Source organism: Apodemus sylvaticus, chromosome 11 (genome assembly GCF_947179515.1).
Source record: "Apodemus sylvaticus chromosome 11, mApoSyl1.1, whole genome shotgun sequence".
In the NCBI taxonomy this organism is placed as follows: domain Eukaryota; kingdom Metazoa; phylum Chordata; class Mammalia; order Rodentia; family Muridae; genus Apodemus; species Apodemus sylvaticus.
Genome location: NC_067482.1, coordinates 47,590,013 through 47,605,613, shown reverse-complemented (window position 1 = coordinate 47,605,613; position 15,601 = coordinate 47,590,013). Strand labels below are relative to the sequence as shown.

General features: G+C 42.4%; 1 protein-coding gene across 2 annotated transcripts in view; it reads right to left on the bottom strand.

Annotated features, from left to right (window-relative positions):
- Positions 1–14,880, bottom strand: part of Arap2 (ArfGAP with RhoGAP domain, ankyrin repeat and PH domain 2) — a 169,855-nt gene extending 154,975 nt beyond the window's left edge. For both annotated transcript variants that reach the window (XM_052199605.1, XM_052199606.1), the window contains exon 1: positions 14,667–14,880. The gene's annotated coding sequence lies outside the window, so the exon portion shown is untranslated. The remainder of the gene's footprint in view (positions 1–14,666) is intronic.
- Between the last annotated feature and the right edge of the window lie 721 nt (positions 14,881–15,601).

Here is a 15,601-nt window from a genome sequence, read left to right as displayed (position 1 = left end):
ACAACCCCACCCACCTGGGGACAAGGCAAGAAAAGGGTGCTCACAAGAATGGAATCAGAATCTGCCTGCCAGCAACTTGACACAGCCTCTATGAGAAATACATTACTGTTCCTTAAGCCACACAGTCTAAGGTATTTTGTTATATCAACTGGTAATTTGTCATGACAACTCGCTTCCATACTCCTCTCTTCTTCCTGCCTGTTCCCAGGGCCACACCTATTGCTTAAGAAACTGCAAGTGCTCCTGATGATTCTTCTTTCCCTTATTCCATTTATCAGTGATTTACAAAAATCAGTCTCATAATTGTCAAGCTGAAGTTTCTTACAGTGCTAGGCCATGGGCTAGCCTCTCTTTAAAAAAAAAAAAAAAAAGCAAAACAATAAAAACAACAGCATCAGATTATACTAATGTAAAGAGTAAGTATATGCCAAGCATCATACGTGAGACTGTCTCCTTGTGGGAAGTCAACTCTGTTAAGAAGTCTCCAATCATATTCCAACTCTCTCAGTCTACCAGCATCCCTCCCTCGCTTCAGCTCATTGTTAACTGTTATCCCAGAGACAGGAAGCTAGTTATTTTTGTTCCTTTAGCATATGTCATATCTTCTTCTCTGTGCACCATGTATAGTTCTGAGGAGGCAGGTATTACCTCCTCTATGTAGGTAACAGTTGGGCCCCTAAAATAGAATGACATGCCCTTTTCTCCATATGTAACTATAACAAGCTCTCAGAATGTGAGTTGTGGAGCTGGATTATCAGGAATGGAAGTAACTGAAAAACTCATATTGCTAGATTTGCTTGTTTGGAGTGTGTCTGTGTTCTCATACACAGTCATTCCTTTCACAGTATATAGTTTATTTCCAGGGTGTCTTAGCTGAGGACAGATATATCAGTGTTCTACCTAACACCAATTCTCTGCTAGTATTCAATATGCTAAATATGGCTACAAAGCTGGAAAACATTGGAGACATGGAAGAAGCTCTCCACCATAGACAGTGCAATGATGTTCATAGGTCAAGTCAAGTCTTATCCTAGGAGACTTCTGTTCCAAAGAAAATAATGTGACACAAAGAGATGGGGACACTCTTTCACAGGAGACAACAGCAGCCCTCTGTGCTTCCCATGGGGCTATTTAAAGGCATGGTCTGACTAAGGATTCTCCAGGGACTTGTGTAGAAATCTGCTAGACAGTAACAACTATGGATTGCAGGGCTGGAAGTGTGTCTCAGCACCCACCATACATACTTGGGCTGTGCAATGACTGTGGTAAATCGAGTTCCAAATCCTCTACATTGCTCAAGCCCACTCTGGAGACACCCTTGGAGTTGTACCTTATCACTCTTTTCCCTTGAATGGAAAATCCTAACCCTCTCAACACACTGCACAAACATGAGGTCAAGCTACGATCAAACCTCACCTCCTTCACTTCCTAGAAGCAAGCACTCAAGTATGGGTTCAACATGGCGATTCAGTTTTGTTTTCTATGAAAGGCAAACACTCGGAGGTACTTGAGCATTGTTATAGATCAAGAGGCAGAAGCCATTCTACTCAAACACTGCCTACCATTCACCCACACTACCCATTCAACTCCATTACAAGGCGTATGCTCATGACTTAGAATTTCCTACTGTTGATTCCTTTCTGCTCTTAGAGGAAGCACAGAGACAGATTTGAAGTGTAGAGAGGAGTTCAAGGTCCAAAGGTCCATGGGAGAACTTATTTCATGTCATGAGAAAGAAGCAGTCTGTTTAGGCCTACTCACCATGTTGAGTGATAGCAAAGGGAGTTTTGAATGTAGCCTTTGGCCTGCCTTGTCTTTGATTCACCCACCCAGAGGAATATATGCATATAATAAATACAGGGGAAAACTAGGCATAAAAACAAAACACATATACAGACACACACAGATGGAGGGAGGGAGGAAGGGACATAGGAAGGGAAGGAGGGAAACAGAGACAGAGACAGAGACTTCTTTAATATTCTGGCTTTGAAACCATCTCTACCATCTGTACCAACCCCTCTCCACACTTTAATATGTTCCACACCATTTTTAGTGTTCTGGGATGCTAGGTATAGATCTATGTGGAGAATATTTCAGTTTCTGTTTAGAGACTGATCTTTTAATACCCTACAGAGTAATGGAAGAAACATGGAGATGGAAATAAAATCACGTTTGTGTTAGATCTCAAAGACAAAGAGAGTTGCTTCATGCCAGTTGTGCTGTTATGACAAAATAGCTTAAACTGACAACTTATAAACAGTAGTGATGTACTGCTCACAGTTCTGGAGCACAATAAATTCAAGAGGAAGGTACCTGATGGTCTAGTGAGGCCTAGGCTCCTCCCACTTATGCTCTCACACCTTGCATTAGAGGTGACACAAGGACATTTGCTCTTTGCATCTTATAACCTCACTAATGTCATCCACAAATGCTCCACAGTAGTTGTGATTCAATCCCCTCCCAAAGGTCCCACCTTTGGAGAGTTGTTACCTTAGGGGGCTCTGGTTTCACATCCTCTGTGTTTGAGAGGACAAACACATTCAGAGCATAATCTTAGCCATAGTTTGCTCATTCTATGGGCTACTTCAGGGAAAAACAGAGTCTGAACCATGACCTGGATCAAATAAAAGTCACCACCTCCGGGGTGTATGCACCTGGATAAATGTTCAGTGTCTCTTTACTTCGGCTTTCTCAACAGAAAATCAGTAAAACTCATTCCTATACCAGCCCCCAGGCTGCTATGAGGAGTGAATGAGTTAACACATTTGAAGTATTTAGAACACCAACTAACATACAAGGAACACCAAGTCTGGATTGCCCTTTATTATTTTACTATCACCCCATAATACATTCTGTCAAGATGTCGATCACCTTCCAAACTTTCCCAATAAACACCAAAGTACTGTTCATAAACATCCTACAGCATGTGTTGAGACATGGTACAAATGATATGCACTGTAAACATGACTGTGCACAAAACCATACTACCCTCCTTTACTTAAATGAGGAAGCAAACAGAAGGGGAATACCACTTGCACGCATATGATGCCAGCATAACCTGTGTGTCACTTAAGAAACAGTCTTATTATCTTACTTGAGCTCTAACCTGAATCCGACTACATCTCCTCAATTTCCCTGCTGCCAACCACCCAAGCCACTATCTTACTTTCCTTAGAACACTATAATAGGTCCTTGAACCAATATCTCTAATTCTGTCTTGCTTCCCTCCCTGAATTTTGCAGACTCTCAATACATAATGAATTATGCTTGTAACACAAACCACATCCTAACCCTCTCCCCAACTTCTGCATTCCTGCTCCCTTGCTCTGGCTCCACTGACAACCACAGCGTGTCTAACATGGTATCTCTCTTTCATCTCTTCAGTTCATCTACAGCACATATCCCACATACCCACTGCTCACTCCATCAGTTACTTAGTCTCATCGGATGTCTTTTTTCAGAGAGTGCTTCCTCCACCAGCTACTTTTGTAAGTGCACATAGCTACTTTACTCTTGCTTTAATTGTACCCAATCCAGTTTTCCCCCCTACTACCTGATATCTCTTATGTATTCAGGATGGCAGGTAGGAAGTATTCATTATTTTAAAATGCAGTCTCTAAGTCAACAAGCTAGTAAGTTGCAGTGATAGAACAGATTCAAGTTCCTCCAGTCCATCTAACCACTAAGAGGTCTTTACAGGTTGGGAGTCAAATATGGCAGGAAATCAGTGGGAGTCTCGCCAAAGCAGCTGCTGGGCAGCTATGACCTCTCCTCCTGCCTCGGGTAAGAAAACCCAGGCCCCTGAACCCTCTTCACTTCTTGCTGTCTTCACCCTTTCCCAGTGGAGCCTGCTTTGTCTCTTTGAAGTAGGAAAGAAAACAAGAATAAAATTTGGTTTGTACCTCAGTCACTTCATTAAATTATAAGGGTACCGAGTGCTCAGACAGGCAAATTCTGGAATTTCTAGAATCACCTCCATTGGCTGTAATTCCTTATCATAGGATAAAAAAAAAGCATTTGGAGAAACAGATTTCATGAAGTTTAATCGATTAAGGAAGCCCATCTTAAATCTAGGTAAACTGGAAGCTGCAACTGTCATAAAATAATAGGTTTAAAAACCATAAGATCACATGATTAAGATGAAATTCTGAGCATAGTTGCAAAAGTGAATGTGACTTTCTATGTCCTACAATACATATCTTACAGAGTCGAACAACAATGGAAGATTATTGTCTTCCAGAACAGTCGTTCCCAGTAGAATGGTACTGTCTCCTGGGACAATAGAGCCAATGGATGCTGGAAACTGTTTCTGTTCATCTCAGTGACTGAGCAGCACAGTCAGGAGAGGTGATGCAATATATCATCAAAATGGTACCAATTTTCACTCCCAACACAAATGAATCAGTTCCCTATATGTTGTGGTTGAAGAAAAAAACTGCCTATAACTTGTCAGTAAATTTTGGAGGACATGTAGCTTATTCCTCAGATTAAAAGGCATCATGTCAATAAGATAGTGTGCCAACTAGTTCAGGTCACAGAGTGAAGAGATGTTCTCTTCTCTTTTAGTGAAAAATATAGTCACGGGAAAAAAAAGAAAAAGAAAGTTCACTGTTTAATACTAAGATATTAACTCCAAGTATCCATAAAGACAACACTGAACAATCTCCTTCCACACAAACAAGCAAAAGAGGAAGTGATGTTGAGAAAATGTACTTTTATCATTTCACTTAATTCCATGCTTTATGAGGACATCAGTACAGGGGGAAAGTTTCTGAAGAGATCACCAATAGCGTATGCTCTAAGATCAAGAATTGACAAATGGGACCTCATAAAATTACAAAGTTTCTGTAAGGCAAAGGACACCATCAAAAGGACAAATCGGCAACCAACAAATTGGGAAAAGATCTTCACCAATCCTACATCAGATAGAGGGCTAATATCCAATATATATAAAGAACTCAAGAAGTTAGACTCCAGAAAACCGAACAACCCTATTAAAAAATGGGGTACAGAGTTAAACAAAGAATTCTCACCTGAAGAACTTCGGATGGCGGAGAAGCATCTTAAAAAATGCTCAACTTCATTAGTCATTAGGGAAATGCAAATCAAAACAACCCTGAGATTTCACCTTACACCAGTCAGAATGGCTAAGATTAAAAAATTCAGGAGACAGCAGGTGTTGGCAAGGATGTGAAGAAAGAAGAACACTCTTCCACTGCTGGTGGGGTTGCAAATTAGTACAACCACTCGAAATCAGTCTGGCAGTTCCTCAGAAAACTGGGCACATCACTTCTGAAAGATCCTGCTATACCACTCCTGGGCATATACCCAAAGGATTCCCCACCATGTAATAAGGATACATGTTCCACTATGTTCTTAGCAGCCCTATTTATAATAGCCAGAAGCTGGAAAGAACCCAGGTATCCCTCAACAGAAGAGTGGATGCAAAAAATGTGGTATATCTACACAATGGAGTACTATTCAGCCATGGGAAAGAATGAATTCATGAAATTCTTAGGCAAATGGATGGAGTTAGAGAACATCATACTAAGTGAGGTAACCCAGTCTCAAAAGATCAATCATGGCATGCACTCACTACTAAGTGGATCTTAACCTAGAAAACTGGAATACCCAAAACATAATCCACACATCAAATGAGGTACAAGAAGAACGAAGGAGTAGCCTCTTGTTCTGGAAAGACTCAGTGAAGCAGTATTCAGCAAAACCAGAACAGGGAAGTGGGAAGGGGTGGGTGGGAGAACAGGGGGAGGGAAGGGGGCTTATGGGACTTTCAGGGAGTGGGGGACTAGAAAAGGGGAAATCATTTGAAATGTAAATAAAAAATATATCGAATTAAAAAAAAGATAAAAAAAAAAAAAACAGACTAGAAAGTTGATGGTCTAAACTAACCTCATAGTGCCATTGCCTTGAATATTTAGGCCCAAGTTCAAATTTCAACGGAGATTTAGTCATCCCTCCCAACTGCCACTTCCTTACGTATCCCATTATGTGGCAGAATTAAAGTCCTTATAGGAAGACATGTCCCTCAACCTGGTCATCTCAGTTACATGTGGCCACCCACAGACTAGGATCTTCTCAACCCTATGTTTTTATTAAACCACTAGCTTATCTCTGTTTCTCCAGACACACTCACTCTTAGTCATTTTCCCTGGGACATACACTGTTTACAACACTCCTCATTGTTGTGTATCATCTATGTAGGTTTCCTGCTAGTCTCACAGTTCCCTTGGAAAGCAAGTCCCACTGTTGACCTTGATGTTTCTTTATAGCAAACTCAGTTGACCAAATGGTAAACAGATAATAGCGTCACATTCTTCCTCTCTTAGTGCCCTGTGCATGAACACTCAGCCTCACTAGAGCTGAGTTTTTCAACTTTCCTAAGATTTGACTCTTTCAGACAGTTCCTCAGGTTGTGGTAACCCCAACCATAAAATTATTCCTTTGCCCCTTCATAGCTGTAATCTTGTTACTACTATGAGCTATAATGTAAACATTTGACATATAAACACAAAGAGGTTGCCACCCACAAGTTGAGAATCACTACACGAAAGAGTCCTACTTAAACTACTATAATCTATAACTTGCAAGCCCAAGTGTGATATAACCTTTAGGTTTATTACAGTTGTGGCTATCCATATAAGTGGTTAAATACAGAAGGCTCAGTTCATTTACATGTTAATTGCTTGAGATTTAACAGCCAATAACAAGTTAATGGTAAACATCTCTGTCATCACTTTTTATAGCAATGGTAATATACACTTCAGTAATATTTATTCTGAACAAATCATTTCAGAAAGACTGCTTAGGTATAAGTACCAGGAAATTCACCTGGCAAAATATAAAGTCAAAAATAAAACAATCAAATAAGAACAAAATAATATCTACTGGCCAAATGAGCAAGCAGTGGTGAGGGTAATAATATGGCTGAACCTCAAGAGAAAGGATTGGCACAGGAAGAATCGACTTCCAATGAGAACAAAAGGAGCTACCCAAGGAATATAGGCACATGAATGATCAAAATATGCATCCAAGCAATGGGGGGGGGGGTTGTTGTTGTTGTTATTTTTTTTTTTAAGAAATGGAAGCTAGAGAATGACTGACAGTAAAACACATGCATTATAAGCATACGGACATGAATTCTGGTCCCCTGTACCCATGTAGATACCAGGTGGGTGTGGCAGCTTTCCTGTACTCTCCACACTTGATAGAGAGAAGATGGCTAAGATGAAAAACTCAGGGGACAGCAGATGCTGGAGAGGATGTGGGGGAAAAGGAACACTTCTCCATTGTTGGTGGGATTGCAAGCTGGGAAAAACACTCTGGAAATCAGTTTGGCAATTCCTCAGAAAATTAGACATAGTACTACCAGCGGACCCAGCTATACTACTCCTGGGCATATACCCAGAAGATGCTGCTACATGTAATAAGGACACATGCATCACTATGTTCATGTGTCCTTATTTATAATAGCCAGAAGATAGAAAGAACCCAGATGTCCCTCAACAGAGGAATGGATACAGAAACTATGGTATATATACACAATGGAGTACTATTCGGCTATTAAAAACAATGAATTCATGAAATTCTTAGGCAAATGGATGGAACTAGAAAGTGCCATCCTGAGTGAGGCAACCCAATCACAAAAGAACACGCATGGTATGCACTCACTGATAAGCGAATGTTAGCTCAAAAGCTCAAAATCAACAAGTTACAATTCACCAAGCTCAAGAAGAAGGAGGACTTAAGTGAGGGTGCTTCGGTTCCTCTAAGAAAGGGAACAAAATACTCACAGGGGCAATAAGGGAGACAATGTGTGGAGCAGAGACTGAAGTAAAGGCCACGCAGAGACTGCCCTACCTGGGGATTCATCCTATAAACAGTCAACAAACCCTAGCACTACTATGGACAACAAGAAGTGTATACCAAAAGGAACATGCTATGGTTGTCTCCAGAGGGGCCCTGCCAGAGCCTCACAAATACAGAGGCAGATGCTAACAACCAACTATTAGACTGGGTATAGAGTCTCCAATGGAGGAGCTGGAGGGTGGTCTAGAGGAGCTGAAGGGGTTTACAGCCCCATGGAAAGAACAATGATTTCAGCCACCCAGATGCCCCAAGACTCCCAGGGACTGAACCATCAACCAAGGGGCATGCATGGTTCCAGCCAAAAATGTGGTAGAGGAAGGCCTTGTTGGGCATCAGTGGGAGGAATGGTCCTTGGTCAGGTAAAGGCTCAACAGAGGCCCAAACAAAGGGAAACCGAGGTTGGGGGGGAAGCATATAAGTGGAGGCAGGGGAAAGGAGGAAGGGGAGGGGTTGGGGAGTCTTAGGGGAGGGGTTGGGGATATCAGGAAAGGTTTTACCATTGGCAACGTAAATGAAGACGATATTAAATAAAAAAATAAATTTAAAAAAAAAAGAAGACAGGGATCCTGAGATCAGGCTGCCTAGCATGATTAGCAGAAGGTGTGAGCTTGGGTTGAAAGGAAAGACTCCTTTTCAGTAAGTGAGATGCAAAGTGACTAAGGTTTTTCTGTTTACCCTCAGCTCCACATGCATATGTGTCCACACATGTCGACACAAGCAAACACGTATACACACATGGATGCCTAACACACACACATAGAAAGTTCTACCACGATGCTGAATCTTTAGGACTCTTTTTTTTTCTTTTGAGCTTGCATTCTAAATGTCCTAATATTTATTTTTTTTTATGTTTTTTATTGGATATTTTCTTTATTTACATTTCAAATGTTATCCCCCTTCCTGTTTTCTTAAGGAAAATAAACCAGTCAGAGAGAGGGAAGTACTATATGAACACACCTGTAGGTGCTATGGTGAGTGATCAAATAAACCTGAAGCAATCAAGGGTAAACTGTGAGCATTGCTGAGTAGATAGGTGGGGTGTGTTTAATGTTTGATGGGCATAATGATTCAACTTAGCAAGAAGAAAAGTGCTGAAAAATCTGGTGCACAAGAACATACACACACATAACACTATTCAACTGTTCACTGACAAAGTGGTGAAGATGGCAATTTGATAAAGCGGAGAGGAGAGAGAGAGAGGAAACAGAATGAACCTCTTGAACATTTTCTTCCCCTTCCTCTGACAGTTCAATCTTGAAAGTGCAGTACGATCAGTCCAGGAGATTTTCCTACTCCATCTGCCCTTAATCCTCCATTAAATCCACCCACACCATACTAGATACCATAATGCCTGGATCCCAATCCAGGATTCTCCACTCTCTAATTCATTTTATTGATCTCTCTCCCCCTCTTCCCCCTACATCCCTCCTCCCTTCCCTTCCTCCTCCCACTGTGTCACATAGTTTTGTATGAGTCTCTGTCTCTGTCTCTCCCTCCCCCCCTCACCCCCCCCCGTGTGTGTGTGTGTGTGTGTGTGCGTATGTGTGTGTGTGTGTGTGTGTGTGTGTGGTATAGGGGTGATGCTGGTTCCTGCTTTCTAACCTTGCCATGTCACAGTAGGGTCTTTTTTGTTTCCAAGGCTGTGCTACATATATACCCCAGGCTGGAAGGCCTATGAGTTTCGGGGGGGAGGGGGCATTCTCAGGATTTCATCTCCTATAGTATAGTAGGCATTCTGGGATTACAGAAGCACCACCACATTCAACATTGGGTATGGGTTCCTAGGATTGAACTCAAGTTGTCAGTCTTGCCAGGTTAATGGTATTACCCAGCGAACCATCTCTCTGGCTTTGTCTTCTGTATTGTTCTGAGTACTTTCATAAAATTATGTAACTTTCCTAAAATTCGGGTTCCTAAAGATGAGGACAGAATTTATAAAGAATATATAGAATTGCCTCTCTATATTATAGCATTTACATAATAGAATTCCTTACAGAGTTTCCAATAAACTTGCTATGATTAAACACATGTAAGATGAAATAACCTGTCTTGAACTGGAAACATATGATGAGGCCTGGCTACTGTTAATTAATCTGTTATATTTCACTTAGTCAATATTTCACTTAATTATATCATATGTTATGAATGTACTAGGCTTGAGTGTTGCCCTTTGGCTTGCACAGTAACATCACCTTCTTAAAAAAAGGACTGCAAATTATTTTTTTCTAGTAATCCCACAAACAACTTAATTCAGCAGTAAGCTAAGCAGAACTTTATTAAACTTGTAAGATGGATACATAATTAGTGTTTTGAGATCAGAAGACATTAGACCTGGGACCCAGACTACAGTAATTACCAAAGATTCCAGCTCGGCTGCACACAACCTTTTTTGGCCTTCCACAATGTCTTTCCCTCCCAGGTCTCATCATTGTCACAATTGGGAAGATAATAATACACACAACTCCAGGCTCTTTTGAGGGTGCGATGTTTAGATATTCACTGGCCCTTTGAAGGGTTTCTGGCAGATAGCAACTTATTCAGTCCTTAGCTGCTAGATGCAAAAGAACTGAAACTTGATCTTAAAATAGCCAAATCCTAAGCAAAATCATTTGGCTTTTGGATGAAAGGGAAAAGATTATTTAGAGACATTTTTATTTTTCACTTATTGTGCAATCAGCAAAACACAACTCTGCAATCTAGAGTTCAGTGTGTCTGTCAAAGCCAAGATACCAACGCCTTTTCTTAGTATGAGGGGTGACTGTAGTGCGCCAGGCCTAATACTTATGTTTCTGAGTTTTAGATAATATCATAATAGTTAGGTGCTTGATCATCTCCTTGGCCACAGCACATCTCTCAAAGTTCCCATATACATTTTGAGTTAATTAGTTGAGGTCTGAAAAGTCTTTTAGTCTAATGGAGAGATCTGTCAAATAAAGCCATAATTTGAGGGCAACCAAAGAAAGCTTTTATCCTCCACAGTTTTCACATGGAATGATAAACAGAAACTCGTGTACCACTGTGCTTGATGCCTACCCATGTGCCCAATACCTACATCTTTTCTGTTAGAAACAGACCCTTTCCTGGCCCCAACTACCATCTACAGCATATCTGTAGCTGAACCCAATCCTTTCAAAATCTTGAACTGAGAAGAGAGCAGGCATACACTCTCCCTTTCTCTATTCCATTTTGCGATATAGTGAGCACAGTCTTAGCATTCAATCGATCCAGACAAAAACTGAAACAATACAACAGTTCAGTTCAAAGAGCTTTACATGTAGACTTAAGATACAAACTCACATATTTTTGTGTGCATTACATTTCAACATTGTAGTACAAATATCTATTCACCATGTCTCTGAATTTAAGAGCCACAGTTTTAGACCAACAACCAGATGTTTCAAAATAGCCTACTGTGAATGTTTCCTCTCTGCATTTATAAATAGCACCCTGACCTCTTTTTCCAACTGAATTCAAGAGCTTCCTCTTGATTCTGTGATTCTTAAAGTCTCTTGTTTTTATGAGAAGACAAGTACTTCAACTGTCTCTGAACTTATGTTCCCCTTTGTTTACATCTTCTCCTTCAATAAATATTTAAGGGACACTGGCTCTCTCCAAGATAATAGCGGGAAATATTTTCAGCTCAAGATAACAGGACTGCTTATCTCACTTGAGAACAGCATTGAGGGCTACAAAGTGAAGATCCAATGTCCTCCCTCCAGGAGGTTAAAAAAAGAGCAGACTTAGGGCTGACAATAAGTAAAGGCAATGGCATGGGTATAAACAAGCAGCCAAGAGCCAAATGGCCCAGTACAAGTAAGGAAGGGCTAGGGAGACAGGACAACATTTTCAGAAGAACATGATGCATGCAAAACAGCACTTACTCAGCTTTGTGACCTTAAAGTTTGCAGGGTTTGCAGTGTAATGCTTTATTTAAATCACGCAGGTATGACACCATCCTTTAGAAGTGATCAGGGACTCTAGAAATCTCCCATCAACTTAAGTAATACAACTAAAGTCAGGGCTTTCCAAGGCTGAGGTCAGAGTAAGAGCTACTCACTGGGGTTTCAGGAAGGCCACAGGTGGAGACACCAACACCTGAAAGTCGACCAAAGGCCAAGAAGGAGGCACAGGGAGAGAAGATAAACATCAGGCCACAGCAAGAAGGCGGAGCAGGTGCAATGGATCTAGAGTCCAACAAGTCCTGATGTCAGAATAGCAGCTGAAGTCAGCCGGAAAGTGAAGAGGCCAAACTTCTTGTGATTGAAGTGAAACTCTCTCCACAGTTCTTCTGACCGTCTCCACCCCAGCCTCCCAAGTCATCGCTAACCAGGAAAAGGATCAGTTTTCCTTGCTGTTGGACAGACCAAGCCTTCTCTCTGCGTACTCCGCCACACAGCATAACCAGTGGTGTTTTTCTGTTTCTTTTCTGTTCTCGTTTTCTATTCTTTTTTTTTTTTGAGAACCTTCAGGAATGAATAGCCATTTATTCCCTCAGCCATTCACCTCTGTATGCATATAAAAGTCAGAAAATAATTCTCTCCACCTCTCACAAATAGCTTTCCACAAAATTCCTTCCTCACCCAAATCAGAACAGGTTTGTTCTCACTTGGGCATCAGTAGAGAACTCTGCTGACGCTGAGAAAAACTTTAAGAAAATTTCTACACAGGATAATTAAAAGAAAACAGCACGGCTATTCTGATCAAGAGGGAAAAAGTGAGGCAAATTACTTTACTAATATATATTTGATTTGGGATATATTTTATGTATATTAATGTGTGTACGTGTTTCTGTGCATTGATGGAAGTGACACTCACTGCATTTGCATGGAAGTCAGAGGACAACTTGCTAGAATCAGTTTTCTCGTCCCACTATGAGGCCCTGGGTCTTAGGGATCAAACTCATGTCATTAGGCTTGGTAGAAATATAGCCATATATCCACGCCATGACCAATGTTTTTAAACTCTAAAATAGTAAACTCTAACACAGAAATGACTTAAGAAGGTATCCACTATCTTTTACTTTTATATTCAATGTGTTTGGCTAAAAGTTAACACATATTTCTGGGACCAATAAGAAGACATTGCCTGATTAGCCTTTTTACAAACAACCAGAAACACTCCACAGCTTAGCATGTGCAAAAGCAAAGACTAATAAGTGACTCAATACACATGTCTGAAGAAGGGGTGGGGCACGTGACAACCGAAACCATTAGAACTGTGGCTGTCATTCATACTTTGAATTTTATGGTCAAGTTCAGCACACTGAGTTCATTAGTTGCAAGGAAATGTGTTAGGAAGTAACAAAACAGAAGGCAAAGTGTCCTCCTCGGACCTGGAGAAGTCTAAAACCCAGAATCCTCAGAAGCAGGTTTGTAAAACTACAGTTTCAAAATGCTAATGTAAGAAACAAAAACTACAATCCAGTATAACTTGAGTTCTATTTAACCATGGTAACTAAAAGTACTTTAATCTGAAAAGCATTCACTGAGTGCCCAGGAGCCTCACAACTGGGAACTTGAGATGTCAGGAAAACAAGAATTTGTTTCTAAGTGGACCCTCAGCCTCTTTTCACAGGCAACCCACAAAATGCACGTGACAGGCTAAGGAGAGGAAGGAAAAAGAATACAAGAAAATCAGACCCATATAAAGTCGTGTTAACAAGCTTTGTGACTTACTCTCTAGGTGCATTTAAAAAAAAAATGGCTCGGACACATCAAGTCTATATAAAACCCTCTTGGTGTGAGGTGGCACCTAAAATGTGTGTTCAATCTCTCCTTGGACCGGAGCCAGGGGATAGTTCCATTTTAGGATATAGCCTACTTGCACGACCCACTTTTATGTTTCTCTCTTTTAAACATTGTTAAACGGTGGAATACCAAGTGTCTTTGCCCACCATACTTCTCTTGTAAGTGTATAAATGTCATAAATAAAAATCTTGTATTTTCCTTTCCTTTAAAAAGTTACTGCATTCATAGCCACCTTCCACTTAGTTACAGGCAAGGCTCCATACACTTCTGGTGCACAGAACTTAAGTGAAGAAAATCGATACTGGGCTTGTAAGTACAAAGCTATTATTGGGAATAACAATGACATCCGATTAAATGTACTTTTAAAAATAGCTTATTCCGATACTTAAAAAAAAATAAACTTAGGTGCTACTAAGTGTCCAATACTTCAAGGACAAACTTGGTATCCCTCATCTAACTTACAAAAGCCTGAGACAGTTTTCCACACAGCTTATCTTATCAATTCTTTTGTATTTTTTTCCTCTAAATATCAAAGGTTACTACTCACAATATAATTTCACAAACCGTCCAAGTCAATGAAACTCCAGATCGCCACCAAGAAATCTAAGACTGATTTTTAAGAAGAAAATGTCAGAATGAAGTAAAATAAAAACTTACTTCAATTAATAGATGGACACCAATTCTCCCAAGAGAACTGCTTCCCACAGTAAAACTGAAAGAGCTGCCTGGTAACCGCACTCCAGAGAGGTCCCCTGGTACCGTGCTGGGTTCGGGCAGGTGGAGGCCGAATGATTGTAATTAAAGTTAATTAACAGGGCTGCCTTCTTAAGTGTGTAACCAGAAAGGTGCGGGGGGCGCAGGGGGTAGCACAGAGCCCCAAGTCATAACCTCCACTGAGAAAAGAACTCAGTGCCTGGAACTCGCCCAGGCTGTTTTTTGGTCGGGGGCAGAGGATGAGACAGAGTTGGGTGGAGTTGACTGTCACCCTCCGGGTCAAATCCCAGACGCAAGTGCAGCTTTCCGATCACTTACCGCCTTTGGTTTCTCTTCTGACGCCCACTCGCGGGAAGCGCAGTCCAAGCAACACACAATCCGGAGCAGCCCCGAAGCGCGGCGTCCTCGCACCCGGGACCGTACCGTAGCTAGCGCACCCTGGGGACTCGCCTTGCTCGCGCGCGGCCGCCTAGCCCGAGCAGCGCAGCGCCGGCTTGTCCCCGTGGGGCGCTGTCCCCGACAGGCGAGCGGGCGGACCCCGCGCCGCACCTGGAGGCGGGAGCGCGGCTGGGCTCGGCGGGCGAGCGCGCAGCCCCGGAAGCCGCGCCCGCCCGGGCCGCCCAGGTGCTCGGCGCCGCGCCCGGCTGCTTCCTCCCGAGCCCCGGGGGCGGGGATCCGCGGCCGGCGGGGGCGGCCCGAGCTCAGCGGCGGGGGCGGCGGGGCAGGCCGTCCCGGTTCCGCAGCATTGCTGCGCGGCTGAGTCAGCCTGCCCGCCGCTGGGTCGCGCCTGCTGCCCAGGCCACCTGGAGGGCGTCTGCCCAGTGGGGACCAGGGAAGGGCGCGTCCGGGGGCGGGGGGTTGTCCCCGTCACCCTCCCGCGGAGACCCTCGCCGGATTCCTACTACCCGGTGCTGGGACTGTGCGCGCTGACCTGGGCTGATGGCCAATGGGGTGGATCCTGCCCCTCTGATCGTAGAAGCTCCAAACTACGAGAACTTTCCCTGTTGCCTCAGCATTTCCCAAACTTCAAGCTCACCTAGGACACCCCGTTTTCCTAGGTTCCAGGAATAAGTGTATCTATCAAACCCAACGTGGGATTCTGCCCAGTTGCGATCAGATTCTAAGATCCCCCCTTTTGAGATGAATCTGAGGAGAAGCATTGTAACACCAATGGCCTAAGGAACACTTAGCCCTGGGAAACTAGGTCTCAGACCTGGGGCTTGTTAAGAGTCTGGAAGGACTTTCTGTCTTTG